This window comes from Podarcis gaigeae (assembly GCF_964106915.1).
Source record: "Podarcis gaigeae genome assembly, chromosome: 11".
In the NCBI taxonomy this organism is placed as follows: Eukaryota; Metazoa; Chordata; class Lepidosauria; order Squamata; family Lacertidae; genus Podarcis; species Podarcis gaigeae.
The window spans coordinates 39,729,873-39,743,770 of record NC_139687.1 but is presented as its reverse complement, the minus strand read 5'-3'; the positions used below and the strand labels follow the sequence as shown (position 1 = coordinate 39,743,770).

General features: G+C 41.0%; 1 long non-coding RNA gene across 2 annotated transcripts; it reads left to right on the top strand.

Moving 5' to 3' along the window:
* Window positions 1-2,577: 2,577 nt before the first annotated feature.
* On the top strand, window positions 2,578-8,759 carry LOC310827544. 2 transcript variants are annotated; one of them, XR_014556385.1, is made up of 3 exons: window positions 2,578-2,679; window positions 3,232-6,490; window positions 7,763-8,759. It is a non-coding gene; the product is annotated as an uncharacterized lncRNA (long non-coding RNA). The 2 variants fall into 2 exon arrangements; XR_014556386.1 differs by lacking the exon at window positions 2,578-2,679 and adding an exon at window positions 2,686-2,802.
* Window positions 8,760-13,898: the final 5,139 nt, after the last annotated feature.

Sequence of the window (13,898 nt, the reverse complement as noted above, 5' to 3'; positions counted from 1 at the left end):
TGGCCACATGACCTGGAAGCTGTCTGTGGACAAATGCCGGCTCCCTCGGCCTATAGAGTGAGATGAGCGTGCAACCTCAGAGTCGTCCACAACTGGACCTAACAGTCAGGGGTACCTTTACCTTTACCTTTCTTTATACACTCACCCAGTTCTCTCTTTTCTCCATCTAGGCAAGCAATATCAGAGTTCAAATACCGTACATATTCCTTTTGGATGAAGGGCAGGAAATAAATGTAATAAATAGGGTCACATTTGACCCCCAAACCCAAGGTTCCCCACTCTTGCCTTATAGGTTTTGAAAACTCAAATCTACCTGCAGGACCCAAAAGACTAAGAACCCCTACTCCATTCTTTCATTCCTTGCAGCTGTTTCTTAACTGACTTCTGAAAGTCCACAGGAAGGCTATGTTTCTTTTTATGTCATCATATATGCTTGCATGGTATAAATATAATCTCTCTGCTTGCAAGATGACAGCATCACCTTTATGTACAGATGAAATTGGCACCATTTGCAAGCATACCTCCTTCCCGACTAGAATCTTACCTCTGACGCCTGCTCTTTTAGAGGTAATCAAATCACATTTTGAATTTCCTAAGCACAGTTAATCATTTTAACAGAATCATTTTGCAGAGTGGTCTGTGACTTAGTTGGAAAGGGCACCACATTAATGTATATTTTTGCAATCTCTGCTCCACTGAATCAAGATATTTCCTGTCACATCGCAAGCTTCTTGACAGAGTGTACCTTAAACAATATCCTTGGTTACCTGGAAAGTTTCCAAATGTTTTTGCTTTTAGTCAGGTACCAGAAAAAAAATCCATTGGTATTTAAGCTTAAGTTTTTCCTTCCTGTTTGTATATTCACAAAGAATGTCAGTCAAGGGAGGAGAAATTGGTGCTTTAGATCTGAGTTGTCAAGCATCCCTGGAAATAGTGACTGTCAATAAAAAATAAATCAAACCTTGGGTATCAGTAAATGTCACTGAAAGTTGTGTGTTGGTAACAGCAAAAAAAAGGGGGGGAGAAAAAACATATCACCCAACTAGTTTCTGAGTACCTGAAAGAGGCTGAAGGTTACCCAGTTCTGAAAAGACATTTAATTGAGACTCTTGGGAGTCTTCAGTTTGAGACATTCATTATTACCATTTCCTATAAGAGCTTCCATCACCTGCTCCATGACACAAATCTGCTCTTGCAGCAACCCACTTGAGATGGAACCACACTGTAACTCGATCCATCTGTAGTTCATAGCGTATCTCCTGCATCATTTTGTCACAGGGATGTGATTGGAGAGTTAAAGAGGACCAGTCTGGTGAAAGGAGGAAATGAATATCCATTCAAGGAGTTCATTTTTGGACCTCTGGGGTCACACGCTCTTAGAGTCCTGAGACAAAGTAAATCTAGAGCAGAGGCAGTCAATGCGGTGCCGACCAGATGTTGTTAGATCACAACTTACAACATTCAATGGTCGGGATTTGTAGTCCAACAACATCTGTTCTATAACATTTGTCCAAGGAAAGTTGGGGTCCCCCACTGAACATAGCTAATCTGCTTCAGCTATCTGCTACCATTGGGGTACAGCAGTATAACAAGTAAAGAGATATTGTACATAAGTAATGGAAAGAAAAAGAGAAAGGTCATTCTCAGGTTCTGAACAGGCAGATTTTCAGAGGGCCAAACTACACAATAAATGCATAGTTTGGCATGGTGTTAATTTTCCTTCTTCTCGCCTTTAAATGGTTGCAACTGAGTCGATGAGGATCAGGAACATGGCACAAGTCAAAATGGGGTTTAAACATTGCTTACTGCATGACAGTCTCAGTGAAAATCACTCCTCCCCCCTGCCCTTCAAGGTGCAAATTGGCACAGCAGAATCCCCTAAGCTGATACCCTCCAGATGTTTTGGACTGCGTCCCCATCAGCTCAGGGGAGTTGTAGTCCGAAACATCTGGAAGGTGCCTGGCTGGGGAAAGGAAGGCTATGGTATGTATGTATGTATGTATGTATGTATGTATGTATGTATGTATTTATTTCAGTATAAACCACAGTTTTGTAGAAATATAGCAAGGTGCTGTACACCATACAAAGTTTAGAACAACAGCATTAACCAAACATCAGAAAAATAACTTTAAATACAGGTTGGCTGAAGGAAAATCCACATTCCCAAGGCTGCCTATTATTAGCTGACATCTAAAAGAAGGCAGGGATGATTCCTACCAAACCTCTACTGGCAGGGAGTTCCACAGGACAGGGGCTGCCACACTAAAGGCTCGGTCCCTTTCAAAACTGTGGCATGTTAGCACCCAAAATGTATATATAAAGCAGGGGTCAGCAAACCTTTTCAGTAGGGGGCCAATCCACTGTCCCTCAGACCTTGGGGGGGGGCCAGACTATATTTGGGAGGGGGGATGAACGAATTCCTATGCCCCACAAATAACCCAGAGATGCATTTTAAATAAAAGGACACATTCTACTCATGTAAAAACACACTGATTCCCGGACCGTCTGTGGGCCGGATTTAGAAGGCGATTGGGCCGGATCCGGCCCCCGGGCCTTAGTTTGCCTAAGGGTTAACTGCAAGAGCTGTAGAACTCTTTGATGTCATACACTCTGTGTCAGTTATGGCAGTTGGTACAGTTATGGCAGTTAGTGGAACAGTCTTAACATTTAGAGCAGCAGGTATGTTGTGTTGTGCTGCTGTCTGCCTCAGAGTTAGTTAGTCTGTAAGAGTTTAATCTATGCAAGATGTTTTAGCAATTTAAGTATCACCGACCTCATTGTATATTTAATCTGCAAGTGCAAGTATGATCAGTAACAGTTGTATGTTATTTAAACTTTAAAAGAGAGTGTCTCGAGTACAGTGGTACCTCAGGTTAAGTACTTAATTTGTTCCGGAGGTCCGTTCTTAACCTGAAGCACCACTTTAGCTAATGGGGCCTCCCACTGCCGCCGTGCCACTGGAGCACGATTTCTGTTCTCATCCTGAAGCAAAGTTCTTAACCTGAAACACTATTTCTGGGTTAGCGGAGTCTGTAACCTGAAGCGTATGTAAGCTGAAGTGTATGTAACCTGAGGTACCACTGTAGTTTTTATAGGAGGGGAAAGAGAACTAATTAAAGGGTCAAATGGCCCAGGCCTGTCTTCCATATACTTTGAGTCTTAATTCCCACAAAAACTGCATTGATTGTATCCATGGATTTCAAAACAGCACAGATTTTTTTTGTTTCCTAGAATTTCTGAGCAAACAACAGCAACGAGGATGCCAGTGTTCTTTATTTGAACTCCTAATCCATCTTCTTTGCATTTCAGAGATCTGTATTACAAAGGTTGGCATGTGTTTTTTCACATTCCGCTGCAATTAGATTCGAGTCCAGATGTGATTGCCTTACGATGGAACTCTTGCATCTTCATTAATGCGACTCACTGGCAAACCACAAATCTGCTACAGCATACCTGTCAATCCAATGCAAGTATAGCTTTTATATGGCAATAAGTAGATTCTATTTCAGTGTGTACTCCAAATGCCAGGAGACAACTGAATGGGTTGTGAGTAAATGGAGATGCATCGCACTACTTCAGGCAATGCTTTCCTTGATTTTCTGAACCGCTTGAGAAGCCCTGCAAAAGATTATCCTAACAAAAGCTGCTCAGAGAACTAATGTAACATAGAAGAAGACATAACAGAAACAGATCACTGGTTCCCAGACAAATTAGGGCATCTGCATGGATGGAGCATATCCACTTCAAGAGCCATTTCTGTAGCAAATGATTCCCTGGGTCTCAGCGGATCTCATCCTCTACTCTTTAAAGGAAGAGAAAAAAGGCAGAGAAAATGGGATGGACGATTACTGGTGGCATGCTTTGCTCAGTGATATATACACAATGCAAAGTACAGCACAGCAAGAGAAAACTTTACATTGTTCATTGGAGGCTGATTTATTCTGCAAAAAACAATAATAATATTGGTCTTTGTTCTAACAAAAAACGTCAGGAGTATCTAGGTCTATGTGAGCAGAGCTCCTTTTTTGCAAAATCAGCTGTTTGGCAGGGAAGAAGTAGGAGAGCATATTGGATCCATCCCAGCACCCATTTCTAAACTGTTAATTGGGCAATCCTGGCCCAACTGCACTGGCTTCCAATTGGTTTCCGGTCCTGGTTTTGACCTCTAAAGGCTTAAACAGCTCAGGATGGCAATATCTCAAGGACCACCTCTCCCCATATGAACCTACCTGCATCTTGTGATCATCATCTGAGGTCTTTCTTCATGTGCCTTCTCCACGAGAGTTCTGGAGGGTGGCAACATGTGAATGGGCATTTTCTGCAATGGCTCCCCATTTGTGGAATGCTCTCCTTGCCAGGAGGCTTGCCTGGTGCCCTCATTATACACCTTTAGGTACCAGGTGAACATGTTCCTCTTCCACCAGGCCTTTGGCTGACTGACATCTGATGCCCTTTTAAATGTGTTGTGGGGGTGGGATTATTGGTTTGTAGTTGTTCTTATTTTTATTATGTATTTTGTGATTTTTATATTGTAATTTTATCTTGTGAACTGCCCTGAGATCTACAGATGAAGGGTGATATACAAATTTGTTTGTTTGTTTGTTTTATTGATTGATTGATTGATTGCATTTCACCTTGATAAAGGGTTGTAGGCATGGTGTTTGTGTTGTTAGATGAGGCTAGGAGTTTGTGCAGTATTCAAGCACACACCAGGATCTCACTTGGATGCATTCTAAGTGAAACAATGCTGAAAATAACAATACATACACATCATATGTTGATGTGCAGTGTATATTTTATATACTGTTATAGACCAAGTTCAGGAAACCTGTGTTTACTGGGCTCCATCAGCCTCAGCCAATATACCCAGTGGTCAGAGATGATGTGAGTTACAAAGCAATAGAATCTATATGCCACAGGTTAGCTTAGCTAATTCTCTACTGAGATAGTAATGGATAATTTCCTCCTCCTCCTCCTCCTTCTCTTCTTCTTCTTCATTTTGTTCTGTTTTTGTCCAGTCCATACTTTTAAGTGAAGTGGCCTGGATTGGAACATAATTATCCTTCTGATTTTCTACTTTCTACAAATTTTGTGATATAGTACTCGGTTCAAAAAAATGAACTTAAGAGTCAGACATGTACTTGAGGCAACCTATTGCTTGCGAAAAAAGAGACCATTTCATATAAGAACCATTTGCTCTCTGTGTGGTGTTTTTTTTTGTGTGTGTGTAATTCCTTTTCTTAGCCTGTTATAGCTGTGTCTAGTAAAACTTCAGAATCATTTGAACTTGTCTGATCTTTCACTGCTTGGTCCAAATGGGGGGGGGGGGACACCAGTGGACTCCAGAAATGCACAACTTTAAATGAGGTGGTAAGCTCATAAATCATAGAATTGTAGAGTTGGAATGGACCCCAAGGGCCATCTAGTCCAACCTTCTACAATGCAGGAATCTCAAGATACCTGCTCCTACAGTCTGCTGACAGGAAGCATCTATCAGGAGGGAAGCAATTTTTGTTAATTACCCCTCTCACCCTAAAAAATCTGCCCTGGGCAGTATGACCCCCCCTGAGACTGATTTAAGGAAAGTTTAGGAGCTTCATGAGCAGGGAGAATTGCCAGAAATGTATCCCTCCCATTTCTGCTTGCTGATGGATGCCTTCAGTCAATTGAAAGACACCAATTGGATACCACCCATTATACTTAGGACCCCTTTAAAAAGAAAGGGGTTTACATTAATTACTTTCCTCACCATATATGTAGACATGGGTATTACAATGTTCTGAAGCCATAGTCACAAAAAGCATCTCCTCTCATGAATTGTCCTAATTCTACATTGTCTTGCTTTTTTCTCATAGGAGCACCTAAGAAACAAGGAAGCCAGTGCTAATAGATATCTCCATATCGCCCCTAAGCCAGATAGCTTCAGACTCCACATAGATCAGCTGCCTTATCTCAGTTAGTCTCCTTTCTCCATAAATTGTTAACTTCTTGTTTCAGGCCAACTATCTGTAATTAACTTGGTAGATAAATGGTATGAGGCAAGATTTGGATTTTATCTTTTGGGCTTGACATGAAATTGAAATTCCCTTTGGAAGTATTTTCTTCTTTTTGTACTTCATTTCCTGGGTTTGGGGCCAAGTTCTAATTTTCACTTGCTTGCTGGAGCCTGATTTTTTTATTTTTTATTATTTTCGTATTAGTCTAAGACTCTTCTCTCTGATCCATTGCATTTTCAGACTGTGTTCTCAGTGTTTTGCTCTGTTCATTGAGCTATTCTAAATGCAGAGTCACACCTTCATCTTTTCCTCGAGGCCACTGTTTACATTTATCTTCTTTCCTTCGGGTTAAAACAATATACAGCCAGTTACATACTTACACTGAGAGGCTGAGTTGTCCTTTGCTAAAATGATATCAAAGCCCCCTTGCACTTTGTGACCACCTGAAGCTGGTGAAGATCCTACTGGCTTCCCTAAGACATATAGGTCCCAAGGTAGGAGGGGAGTGTAAATGTTCAGAGTAGAAGTGTGAACCCCAAAATGATACCTGCTATGACTTGCTTAAACTACAAAGAGCATGATCCAACCCAATGTTTTGCCCTAATTTGTGCAAAAGCTAAAATTTTGTCTTAATGGATTTCAATAGGAAAGCTAAAATTTGAGTATACTTTAAATTTAAATAATGGAAAGGGTTGTATCTCAGTGGTCGAAAACATACTTTGAATGCAAAAGCTGTCTCCTAATGAGTCAAATGATCAATCATTCTAACTCAGTATTGTCTATAAACTGTCTGGTAATGGTACTTCAGGGTTTCCATTTCAGACAGGAATTGTTCCCAGCTCTACCTGGATAAATCGATGTTCACTGAGCCCGTGGTATCTGGAGGCTGTGGATCACACAAAATTAGGCCAAATGGCTCACAAGGCACCAGTTTCCCCATCCCAGAAGTAGATGATGGTTGCATTGAGTTGACTAGTTGTGCTACATCACAAAGTATGCTGAAGACCATCAGCTTAGATGGTTTTTAAAAGGGATTGGGAAAATTCAAGGAGGATTCATAGAGGATAAAGGAGAATAAGACTATCAGTGGCTACGGTCCACTGGTGGTGCTATGGTCTAATCCTCTGGGCCTCTTGGGCTTGCCGATCAGAAGGTTGGCGGTTCAAATCTCCATGATGGTGTGAGCTCCCGTTGCTCTGTCCTAGCTCCTGCCAACCTAGCAGTTCGAAAGCATGCCAGTGCAAGTAAATAAATAGGGACCACTGCGGTGGGAAGGTAAATGGCATTTCCAGGCGCTCTGGTTTCTGTCATAGTGTCCTGTTGCACCAGAAGCGGTTTAGTCATACTGGTCACATGACCCGGAAAGCTCCCTTGGCCTGAAAGCAAAATGAACGCTGCAACCCCATAGTCGCCTTTGACTGGACTTAACCATCCAGGGTCCTTTACCTTTACCTTTTTTACTGTCCACAATAACTATGTTCTACAGCTCCTATCAGAGCAACTGCTTCCTGGGAACCCCAAGCGGGGAGAATGTGGATGCACTCATGTTCCCTCTCTGGGATGCCCATAGGCACCTGGTGGGTCACTATGAGAACAGGATGCTGGGCCAGCATGGATCTTCTTACGTTATTAAGTAAAAATGTACAATACGTCACACTGTTGCCACTCTATGATTGCAGCCATAGTCAAAGTAACTGTTCCACAGAAGGCATTCTATTATGACCCACAAAAAATAAAGTAATTGTGCATTATTTTAAGTTGTTTAGTGAATCAGCCTGCAAGCTCCACTGCTGGGCAGTATTTAAATCTTTTAAATTAAGAAGAGTGGCAGATGAAACTGATATACTATGCCGAGTTGGCGAAATTAAGTGGGAAAATTTGGAACCAGCAAGACCAGACTTTCCTGAAAGACTGGAATAAATTTATGATATATTTGAAAGACAATTGTAATCAATTGACATCACTTGTAGGGTTGCAAGAAGTTTTGTAAGGAGAACCGTATGAATTATTGCGAAAGAGGACTAAGAAGGAGTTTATTTAGGATATGGATTTTATAGCAATAACTATTAAAATAAAATGCAAAATCAGAAAGGAAGTTAGAAAACCATTAGTCAAGGTTGACAGAAGTCTCTGCCTGTGATAGCCAAAGGTATGTTATGCTGCATAGGATGGGATGTTATGTTTGGAAAATATGTGCAAAAACCAATAAAAAATATATTTTTTAAAAAAATCTTTTAAATTAACAAAATAAGATGCTTTTACATCCTTCTGTTTTCAGTGGAAGAGAAGCTGAATGTATGAGCATTTCTTTAACTAAAGTCTTGCAGAATAGATGTCTATATGGTTTTGCCTTCAATCTCTTCTTTGAAATGTGAATTCCTGTTTCAGAAAGCCTGTAACTTTTCAGCATAGCATTGGGGACAAGAGTTCAGCGTTCTTTTTAAAGAGTTTAGTTTCTACAACTGTTCATGACCGGGTATCCTACAGCTATAAATATTTAGTTATGGAAAGTAGGCTTCCCATTTTGGTATTGTGTATTTGATGCACAGCTGAGAGGTACTGGAATGTCATAGGAATAATTAAATGTTATCGTTTTAGTTAATGCACTCAAGTCAATATATCCTGAAGGACAAAAGGCTGGAATAACATTTTCCTGTAGCAGTAAATGTTGAAAGGTGCATACATTCCTATCATTATGGTGTTGATTAGAGCTGCATTGTACAAAATGTTTCAAAAGGCAATTTTTATCGCATCATTATTAATATATAGATCTGAAGGTGAGGGCTGTTTGCAAAGAAGAACTCTGGGATTTCAGCAGACCTGAAATTTAGCTGCAATAAGTGGGAGTCAGGTATACACCTTAATGAAAAATGTATAACTAGATATTTACAAGTACAGAACACAGAATCATAGAACTGAAGAGTTGGAGGTAACGCTGACTCTCTGCAATGCAGGAATCTTAACTAAAGCATCCATGACAGATGGCCATCCAACCTTTGCTTAAATACCTCCAAGTAAGGAGGGTCCACTACCTTCCAAGTGTACTCCAGGTGTGGTCTGAATGGAATAGACCAGTACTAGGACTTTCCTTGATTTGGACACCATACTGCTGTTGATGCAGCCTAGAATAGCACTAGCTTTTTTGCCGCATCACACTGTTGACTCATGTCAAGGTTGTGGTCTACTAAGAACCCCTAGATATTCTTCACATATACTATTGGCAAGCCAGATGTCCCCCATATCATATTTGTGCAGCTGGTTATTCCTGCCTATGTGAGCCAGCTGCTTACTCATTCAATAACCAAGTTTTCTTTAACCTTGTGTAAGAAATAGGCATGCACACATTAAATCAGTTAGGTGTGACTAATGTATGCATGTTGATCCAAATTATGTGAAGCTTTCTCAAAAGAAATGACAGCACAAGCTGGATCTTCAATCAGGCAGTTCCAAGACAGAATCTGCTATATCTCAAGCAACTTGGATAGATACTTGACAAGACTTTCCTTGGTTGTTTAGGTAGAAAGTATGAGCTGCTTCATGAAAACAGAAAGTGATCTACACAAATTGTTCAGCTATAGGCATACATCCTTCTAAAGATAACTGCAGTGCCATCACTTTCTACAGGAGATTAAATTCTGAAATATGTCAGAGTTGAATAATTCTGAAGAAAAGTGTTGCAGGAAAGAAAAAAGAAAGAAAGAAAGAAAGAAAGAAAGAAAGAAAGAAAGAAAGAAAGGAAGGAAGGAAGGAAGGAAGGAAGGAAGGAAGGAAGGAAGATCATGAGCAATCACAAAGTATGCAACAAATGCAAGGACATCAGAGTACCACTTAGGTGAATAGCCAATCAGATTTGACTATGTAGCAGTGGTAAGAGCAAACAAAACGAATGCTGTATTCTCAGGAAGCAATGTAATGTGTCCTCATTGCTGAGGCAATCAGGTTGACACCTCCTGCCATACCAGATTGCTTCATCATGGAGCATTCATTGCTTGTCCTCACAGCACAGCTTGGCAAAGCAAGGAGCATTGGCCTGGTTGCCTTGGCAATGTGGGAGCTTGTTCCCTGCCTTGCTGTGATGTAAGGGCAATGAAACAAATGCAGTTCAGAGTGGCGAGACAGGATGTTGATCCAGTTACTTTGGTGATGGAAACACTTTTGTGAAAATTTTGTATGTGTGATGTTTTGATGAAGCTCATTGGTTTGATTAGCTCAGCTCTCTTCTTGACTATAAGATGGCCTATCTTGCTTCTCATCATCTTAAACTACTTCACCTTACAGCGGAACCTAATTATTCTTTCTGTAGTACAGCAGTACAGCAACTCTCCTTCCCAGTTACAATTCACATTACAGTTCCAGTACATTGGATAGCTCCCAAGAGTAGTTTTCATGCCTGCCAAAATGTGAGGGCAATTTATCTAGCTGAATAATATAAATGACCAAACACCCCATGGATCTGTAAACAAACCTTTGAAGTGCAGAGCCAGTTCCAGAACGCTCAATTCGCCATCTTTCCTGGAGTTGCCTTCATGTCATTAAATACTTCTCTGCACACAACTTTGAAGAGAGGAGAGGTGAGTTGCTGTTGGTACCTCAAAGGACATGGTGAGAGAAGCAACTCTCAGATTTAAGGAACAGCTCAACATCAATACATCCATTTCAGCTAAAGTAGCACAAAATGGTGACTTGAGATTCTGGCGATGTGGCTAAAACCTGGCAGCAAGTTTGTCCTGGCGATGTGCAGGAAAAAAATGACCCAAGACAGGCAGTCAAAAAATGGCACACAAAGACAAGGATGTCGGTTATCACCGCTGTTGTTCATTCTGGTACTGGAAGTACTGACGAGGAAAGTAAGAGAAAATAAAGAAATATTGGGAATAAAAGTAAAAAGAAGTGAGTATAAATTGAAAGCCTTTACGGATGATCTGGTAATCACTGTGGAAGATCCGAAAATCTCCCTCCCAAAAGTAATGAACATAATGCAAGAGTCTGGACAAGTGGCAGGATTTAAATAATCAAAAATAAGACCAAACTGCTATTAAAAAACCTTAAAGAAAATGAGAGGAAAGAAGTAACAGAAATGGTAAAAAGGTAAAATATTTGGGTGTATGGATAACAGCAAAAAACATAAACATATATAAAAATGAACAGAAGAAGTCTTGGAGGTGTGAAGCTGAAGGTACTTTTTACCATATGTGGTGGGATTGTAAAAATGTAAAAACATATTGGGAAATATACAATGAATTGAAAAAAATGCTGAAAATGACATTTGTTAAACAACCAGAAGCTTTCCTGTTAGGTATTCTAGATCAAGATCTGCCAAAAGAGAAGAGGACATTATTCATGTATGCTACTATGGAGGTAAGAATTTTGGTAGCTCAAAACTGGAAGACTGGAGAAATTCCAACAAAAGAACAATGGCAAGAGAAATTTATGAACTACGCAGAAATGGGAAAATTTACAGATAGACTACGAGAAAAGGACAACAGTGACTTTGAAAAAGAGTGGGAACCTTTTATATTATATTTGCAGAAACAAAAAAGAACATTGACTTGATGGCAGGATTTAAATAAACATACATACTTTTTAAATATAGAACATTTAAAACAAAGAAGAAATGATATGATGAATTGGTGGAAACAGCAGTAAGGGGGTAACAAACCCAGGGAAGCCTGGGAGGAAAGGGGATGAAGATTTGTAACATGTATGTTATTGATATGATATGTTTGTTAAAATACAAAAGAAAGTTAATAAAAAATTATTTTAAAAAAATGGCACACAGGGAGGTCAGTAGAAAGCCAAGCTTTAAAATCAGGGTGCCTTTTGTTCTTCAGAATGATAAAAGGTTTATCCACCCTTACCTTTAGTCTTCCTCTTTCCAGGCACAGGTCTGCACTAGAAAGCTCTGTGTCTGTCTGTCTGTTGCCGCAGAGCTTTCCTTGTGAAAACTTGCTCTTAAGTGCTCCGTAGCAACAAACATCAATGTGAGCTTTCCTTGGATTGCTGATTGCTCTAATTGAGCTTTAAAGAGTGGGTTTTCATGGAAAAGCTGCAGAGATTGAAAAAATAAAATAAAAGGTACTCAGACATGAAGTTTTAAAGCGCAGACCATACCTGGAAAGAACTGCCAGGGACTGGGTGAAGGGCTCCAGCCGAAGAACCCCCTAGGTAAGTTGCAGAGGAGGAAGGCTCACAACCTGGATTGTGAAAACAAAAAAAATTCCTTCCAGTAGCACCTTAAAGACCAACTAAGTCAGTTCTTGGTATGAGCTTTCGTGTGCATGCACACTTCTTCAGATACACATGCACACGAAAGCTCATACCAAGAACTGACTTAGTTGGTCTTTAAGGTGCTACTGGAAGGAATTTTTTTTGTTTTGACTATGGCAGACCAACACGGCTACCTATCTGTAACCTGGATTGTGGTGATGGCACTTTGAAGACAGGTCAGATGAGGGTGGAGGCTGGGAGGTGGAAGAAACGACAGGCTCAAGGGAAAGAGCCAAAGGCAGAAAGCCCTTCAAGGGCACGACAAGGTGCAGAGGGAGATACTTCAGGCCCCAGACCTAAAAGAGAGGAGGAGGAAGGGACAGAAGCTGCAACAGCTTTGCAACAACTGCTCTGTCCCACTGTAGTAAGCTCCCCTGTCCTTTTTGACTCCAAGGTCACACAGGGGTTTGAATGCAGCTGAAAAGAAAGCTCAGAAAGTCCACAGGAGGTTCCCTTTTCGCCAGAGTTTATGCTGGCTTTGGAAGACATCTAGAGGAGGAGGTTTAGGAGGAGAGAGGAGGGGCCAAGAGTTAGTCATGGCTAAGTTGCCACTTAGGGCAGTTGTGCCTGGGTGCACTTTGCTTGTATACTATTTTCTTAAATAAAAGCTGACTTTACTTTGAGTTTCTAAGTCTTCATTCTGACCTGCTGCTGAACCAGCCCTGAAAAGAGTGGAGGAAAGGTACGTGTGGATAAGCCCAAAGAGGAGACAGGCCGCAGTGCATTGACTGAACACATGCTTTATATACAGATGCTTAAAATGCATTATGGTTAGTCTTCCTGCTTTCCAGCTAAAAGTGAATCATAGCGAGTGACTGAAACAACCTTTGCTGAAGTCCTTGGAAAATTCACCACCAGAATAGGCAGAACTGGATTTGATGGACCAATCACCTGATGAAGGCTGCAAATATTTCAGTGGTGCGCCTATTGTTTCCCAACTGTCATATCTCTTAATTTTCCTGGCTAATCCTTTCCTAGCTACGGAGCTCTGTTAAATAGAGTAGAAGCAATTTCTCCTGTCACAATAATCTCCATTTAGATTTAGTAAGAAACCTTGAGGACCTCAATTGCTGCTGGCTGATTAGCTGGAAGCTGAATTGCACTTAATAAAACCTCTCTTCCCCCACTGATTAAAAGCCCCACACTCATCACTTAGTGCTATGATGATGGTCCTCTCTCAACAGGGTAGATGAGGGATAGATCACTGCAGGGGAGAGAACATTTCTGTCCATGTTTTGGACAGTGATGCTCCTGTTTTCTGTTTTCAAATTATCATCCTCATCCCCTTGGGATATGATCTGTTCAACACTGGAGAATTGTGGGAGGGAAGCCAACAAGGTGTGATCCATGCTGCCACATGTGTCATTGGGTGCAATATAGCAGCATGGCTAGCTGCCTTATGTTGCATCAGTTCCATTAGTCCATGGGTAGGCAAACTAAGACCTGGGGGCCGGATCCGGCCCAATCACCTTCTCAATCCAGCCCGCAGAATGTGTGCTTTTATTTAAAATGCATCTCTGGGTTATTTGTGGAGCATAGGAATTCTTTCATTTTTGCCCCCAAAATATAGTCTGGCCCTCCACAAGGTCTGAGGGACAGTGGACCAGCCCCCTGCTGAAAAAGTTTGCTGAGCCC